The sequence below is a fragment of the Chiloscyllium plagiosum genome, chromosome 2, assembly GCF_004010195.1.
Source record: "Chiloscyllium plagiosum isolate BGI_BamShark_2017 chromosome 2, ASM401019v2, whole genome shotgun sequence".
In the NCBI taxonomy this organism is placed as follows: domain Eukaryota; kingdom Metazoa; phylum Chordata; class Chondrichthyes; order Orectolobiformes; family Hemiscylliidae; genus Chiloscyllium; species Chiloscyllium plagiosum.
Genome location: NC_057711.1, coordinates 56,564,080 through 56,570,397, shown reverse-complemented (window position 1 = coordinate 56,570,397; position 6,318 = coordinate 56,564,080).

Genomic DNA, 6,318 nt, shown 5'->3' with positions numbered 1-6,318 from the left:
AAAAATGTGAATCCTTCTCCCGTACACCAGATCCTCAGCCATGCATTCATCTGTTCTATCCTCCTATTCCTGCCCTCACTAGCTCGTAGCACCAGGAGTAATCCAGATATTACTACTCTCGAGGACCTCCTTTTTAAATTTCTGCCTAACTCTCTCTAACCTCCCTTCAGAATCTCATCCTTTTCCCTTCCTATGTCATTGGTTCCCATGTGGACAATGACCTCTTGCTGGCCCCTCTTCCCTGTGAGAACATTCTGCACCCTCTGAGACATCCTTGATCCTGGCACCAGGGAAGCAACACACCATTCTGCTTTTTCTCTGCTGGCCACAGAAATGTCTGTCCGTACCTCGGACTACAGAATCCCCTAACACAATTGATCTCTTGGATGCCGACGTACCCCTCGTTGCATTAGAGCCAGTCTCAATACCAGGAACTTGGCTGTTCATGCTACGTTCCCCCGAGAATCCATCACTCCCTACATTTTCCAAAACAGCATACTTGTTTGAAATGGGTATATCCACAAAAGACTCCTGCACTAGGTGTCTACCTCTCTTACCTTTCCTGGAGTTAACCCATCTATGTGACTGTATCTGAGACTTTCACCCCTTCCTATACTGCCATCCATCACATACTGTTGCTGTTGCAAAATCCTCATTGCTTCTAATTATCTCTCCAACCAGTCCATTTGATCTGTTGGAGATATAATCCGCGGAAACCCTTAAACTCTCTTTAACTGCTTTGTTTTTATATCAAGAAGTGCTACCACACACAACTAAATAGCTTTCTCACTACCAATCACTGTGACTATGTTTTAACCATTAACCATCACCATCACAGCAAATCACCCCTGTAGATTCTGCTTTTTTCTTTTCTTTTATATCAGGGAGTGTTATCACATACAACTCAACAGCTTTCCCCCCACCACCAAATCACATGACTTTTATACACCACAATCAAATAGCTTTCTTACCCCTAAATCACCTTGACTTTGTTTTCAACTACTTACCGTCACCAGTAATCGCCCATGTAGCCAATTAGATATTTACATGTAAACCCGTTATGGGCAATACAAACTGTCAAAAAGTGAAGGAGGAGTCGGGATAGTGGGAAGGGGGATGTCAAAATGGGGAATAAAGCACACCGTATTCTTCCCCTCCAGTTACACCTTGGTACGAACATAACTGCAGAAGAGGGACTGATAGTATGGATATGCTTTATATTCTTCCTAATCATCCTGTGCACACCTCTCAACCCAGGCCTTCACAGCCCAGGGGTAGGGATATTACCTCTGTGCCACAAGGGCCCGGTGGGTTTGCTATATATTTTCCTAATCAACCTGTTTAGAGATGTTATTATACACCTCTGAACAGGTTAGACTTGAACCAAAGTCTCCTGGCTCTGAGGTTGGGATACAACCACTGCACCGTAAGAGCCCTCCCATATCTTTAGGCTATCAATGCTCCTCCACACGGGCCCCTCTAGAATTCATGATTTTAATTATTTCACCACTGGCTATGCCTACAATAACGTAAGCTCTGGACAAAAACAGAAAATCATGCAAATTCTCAAGTGGGTCTGGCAGCCTCTGTGGTGAGAGATACAGAGTTAACATTTTGAGTGCAAAATTGCACTAGATCAGAATTGAAGAGAGATGGAAATGTTGGTTTTATGAAAGAGATAAAATACAAAATATGTCATTGACCAAAAGGTAACGGGAATGGTAATGGTGTTAGAGTTCACACAGATTTTTCATTGTTTTTTTTTTATTCTTTTATGAATTTTGAATTAAGATCTTAAAATGACTGGTGGACTTGGGACAACTTGAGTTAAAAACAAAGGGTCAGACAAACAAGATTTGTTTATTGTCAGTCTGGGCCTGGAGGCTTGTTGTTGGCTGAGCCTTGATTAAAAAAATGATGTGGAGAGGTACCAGTGTTGGACTAGGGTGGACAAAGTTTAAAAATCACACAACATCAGGTTATAGTCCAATAGGTTTATTTGAAAGTACAAGCTTTCGGAGCGCTGCTAGTGGAGCAGGATCATAGAACACAGAATGTATAGCAAAACATCATTGTGTCAAACAACTGATGTAACATAGATTCATAGAAATGTACAGCACAGAAACAGACGGTTAAGTCCAACTCTCACCTTTTAGAATGGGTTGCAGGTTTTGATTCATTAATATGTAAATCCCAGAACTTCTTTCAAGTCACATTCCCAAGATAGCTTAAGGTTTTTTTTTAGATTAGATTACTTACAGTGTGGAAACAGGCCCTTCAGCCCAACAAGTCCACACCGACCCGCCGAAGTGCAACCCACCCATACCCCTAACCTAACACTACGGGCAATTTAGCATGGCCAATTCACCTGACCTGCACATCTTTGGACTGTGGGAGGAAACCAGAGCACCCGGAGGAAACCCACGCAGACATGGGGAGAATGTGCAAACTTCACACAGTCAGTCGCCTGAGGCGGGAATTGAACCCAGGTCTCTGGCACTATGAGGCAGCAGTGCTAACCACTGTGCCACTGTGCCGCCCACAGTTTTGAAGAACGGTTATGCCCAAAGCGTCGACTCTTGCTCCTCAGATGCTGCCTGACCTGCTGTGCTTTTACCAGTGCCACACTTTATCAACTCTGACTCACCAGCATCTGCAGTCCTCACTATTTCCGAGCAGACGTTTGTTATTGACAAGGTCAGCACCTGGGAGTTGGTTCTGGCAAATCTGGAGGAGATTCTGTGCTCAAATAGATGGCAGCTATTGAATGGTGATGGAGGTCTCAGGAAGAGTTGACTGGTTTATCTGGCAGAACCAGAATTGAAATTGATTTTTGAACGAGGTTTTCTGAGAGATGGTTCTGAGATACAGCTGAGATAGGATGAAAGCTACCTGCTTAATCTGATACACCAACTTCTGGAAGCCCAAAAAGTAGAAAGCTTAGTTAGATGGGTTGCTGCCTTTGCCTGGCTGAACTGGGTAAAAGTGATCAATGTTTTAGATAAATAGCCAAGGAGTCTACATTTATGCCTGTGAAACAACACATCATGAAAGACACTTAAGTAATTTGGGCAGTTTGTTTTTTGTTTTATTTGTTGTCAGCAATGTAAGCAGCGAATACACTACATTCATTGGAAAGAAGTAAAAATAAAAGGCTGGACTCGGCAAGATAGCGGTGATTCAGTAGAACTGCTGTGGGCAGCTCTGCCTAACAGCCAAGGCAAACTGGTGTTTTTTGCCATCCCTGGTCAACTTATGTGGTGGAATTATTAGTTTAAAACCTTACAGAACACATATTTGTTAATATTTGGGAGTGGGAAGGATGCCAAAGGGAAAAAGAGCGAGCAAACAGCAGCAGAGAGGACACTCCCCTGCAGCACCTACCACACCAGAGACAGCAGCAACCTCTCCTGGACTCCCCGGGGTCCTGACAGACTCACAGGAATTGGCTGCGGCGATGGAGAAACTTACCTTGAAAGTTGCGGCTGCAATTGAGGAAATCCGTGGGGAGATTCGTGCCCAGGTCCAAGCTATCGCATCCATGCTGCAGAAGCATGAGCAGGAGATCCAGGACCTCGGGGAGTGGCTGGAGGTGGTGGAGGGTTGAACAAAGGCCTCGGAAGCTGCAATGGAGTCCTCATCCAGTCGGATCCAGGTGCTGGAGCGAGAGGTGTGGGCCTTGAGAAACCATATCGACGACCTAGAAAATCGAGGTCAGAGGATAAATCTCCGAATTGTCGGGCTCCCTGAAGGTGAGCAGCCAGTCAGCTTCTTTGAAAGCTGGCTGCAGATGTTTTGGGGCCTTCACATCGAGTCCAGCAGGCTGCAGATTGAAAGGAGGTATCGGGTTACAGTGCACAGATCAGGCCCAGTGCAACACCCCCGCTCAGTCCTAGTGCACTTCCATTCATATAAGGACAAGCAAAAAGTCATAGAAGCTTCCAGATCCCTGAGAAAAGATCCGCAGGCACTACTGTACAAGGGGTCAAAAATAGTGTTTTCCAGGATTTCTCTGCAGCTGTAATTCGAAAGAGGAAGTCCTTCAATGAAGTTAAAAGAGGCTGAGGAACCTGGGCATCCAGTACTCCATGAGATACCCCGCAGTACTTCGTTTCAGCCATGAGGACTCAGTTATACATTTGACTTGGCGGATAAGGCTAAAAACTTTGTGGACACTTTAAAATAGACAGATTAGCCTGAAGATTATGGTTAATGTTTGTTCTCTTTTCTATTTTTCTCCATGTTTTCCCTTCCTTTTTTTATTCCTTTCTTTTTCCCTAATAATTTCTTTTTTGGAAAGGGGGGAAAAGACTTTGGAATAAGTTGTTCCTTTTTTTTAATAACTGGATTTTCTGATAGGAACTTTTGTGGATATTCTTTGTTGTTTCTCTCCCTTTGTTTTTTGTTTGTTCTGCTTCGCTTTTAGTCACAAGTAGGGGTGACATGAAGACAGGGATGTGTTGAGTGCTCATCCTGGCTTTGTCTTTTTTTCTGTTGATTTAAGGATCATCTCCTTGCTTTGCTTTCTGGCATAAGGCTGGGGCACAGTCCAGGTTTGAAGGAGCTGTGAAGGAGGGGATGGGTAGAGTGAGTGCCCCCTATAGTTCTATAGTTGGCTTTCTTTGTAATTTTTTGGTGTGATAGTTGTTTACAGTTATGACCGTGTATTCTTTTCATCCTTTACTACTAAAAGTAGGGGAGTGGCAGTACTTATCCAGGAAAATCTTCCGTTCACATTATTAGAGCAGGTGAAAGATGAGCAGGGACAGTTTGTGATACTTAAAGCCCTGATACATGGGGAAGAATATGGAATTTTAAATGTCTACTGTCCTCTGGTGCATCCCCTCAAATTTTTGATTAGTGCTTTCTCTAAGTTGAGTGCTTTTGGAATACAGCACATTATTATAGGGGGGGGATTTTAATTGTCTTTTGGATCCGACAGTGGACAGGATGCCTTGTGGGCCCCAACTATTTCTTCACAGGCCAAGCAGGTGGTTGACTTATGTGAGGAGGTGGGGCTGGTGGAGATGTCTTCACCCTACCAGCAGGGACTTCACCTTTTTTTCAAACCCACATAAATGTCACAAGAGGATTGACCTCTTTCTGGCTCCATCGGCCCTTCTGGATTTGATTGTGAAGAAATAGTTGGGGCCCACAAGGCATCCTGTCCACTGTCGGATCCAAAAGACAATTAAAATCCCCCCCCTATAATAATGTGCTGTATTCCAAAAGCACTCAACTTAGAGAAAGCACTAATCAAAAATTTGAGGGGATGCACCAGAGGACAGTAGACATTTAAAATTCCATATTCTTCCCCATGTATCAGGGCTTTAAGTATCACAAACCGTCCCTGCTCATCTTTCACCTGCTAAAATTGGGAATATAGCTATCTCTGATCATGCGGCAGTATATTTGGAGGTTAAGGCCAAGAGTGAAGGACTAGGTTTGCAGCACTGGCGTTTGGACCCTTTTCTCCTTAAGGATTCCAAATTTGTGGAATACTTTTTGAAGGAGTTTCAGGAATTCTTGAGTATCAACTCAGGCATGGCTAGTAGTCCATCCATGCTATGGGAGACTGCTAAGGCCTTTGCTACGGGATTAGCTATTTCCTATTTGACTAGCTGGAAATGACAGTAGGAGGAACAGTAGTGTCTACTTGAGACACGTTTGAAAGTCACAGAGGCAGCACATTTTGCACGGCCTTCGGTGACTAAGCTACAGCGGATCACGGCCCTTCGCGCTGCCTTGAATTCAATGCTGACACAAAACACAAAGAAAGAACTTGCTTTTGCTAGGCAGAGGCTATTTGAATATGGGGATAGGCCAGGGAAGTATTTAGCGTACCTGACTAGGAAAAAGCGTGCTCCCCAATCTATTATTGCAATCAGAGACAGCGCCGGGGTCCTTACATACAATGCTAAAAAGATTAATGAGACTTTTCAGAGCTTTTACTCTGAATTGTATCGCTCTAAAGGTTGCAAAAACAGGAGGGCTAAAATGGAGACCTTTTTTAAAAACCTGGACCTCCCAGGGTTAACCTTGGAACAGGCCTCTCTCCTTAATGTCCCCTTGACTGTTCAGGAAATACAGGAGGCAGCTAGGCAACTTCAGAGTGGGAAAGCACCTGGCCCTGATGGTCTCCCAGGTGAGTTTTATAAGGTGTTTATAGGGATTCTGTCAGGGCCGATGTTGGAGATGTACAATCAGTCCTATATGCATGAACGTCTACCACCATCTTTGAGAGAAGCTAATATTTCCTTAATTCTTAAGAAGGGGAAGGTTCCTGAGGATTGTGCCTCATACAGGCCCATCTCTATT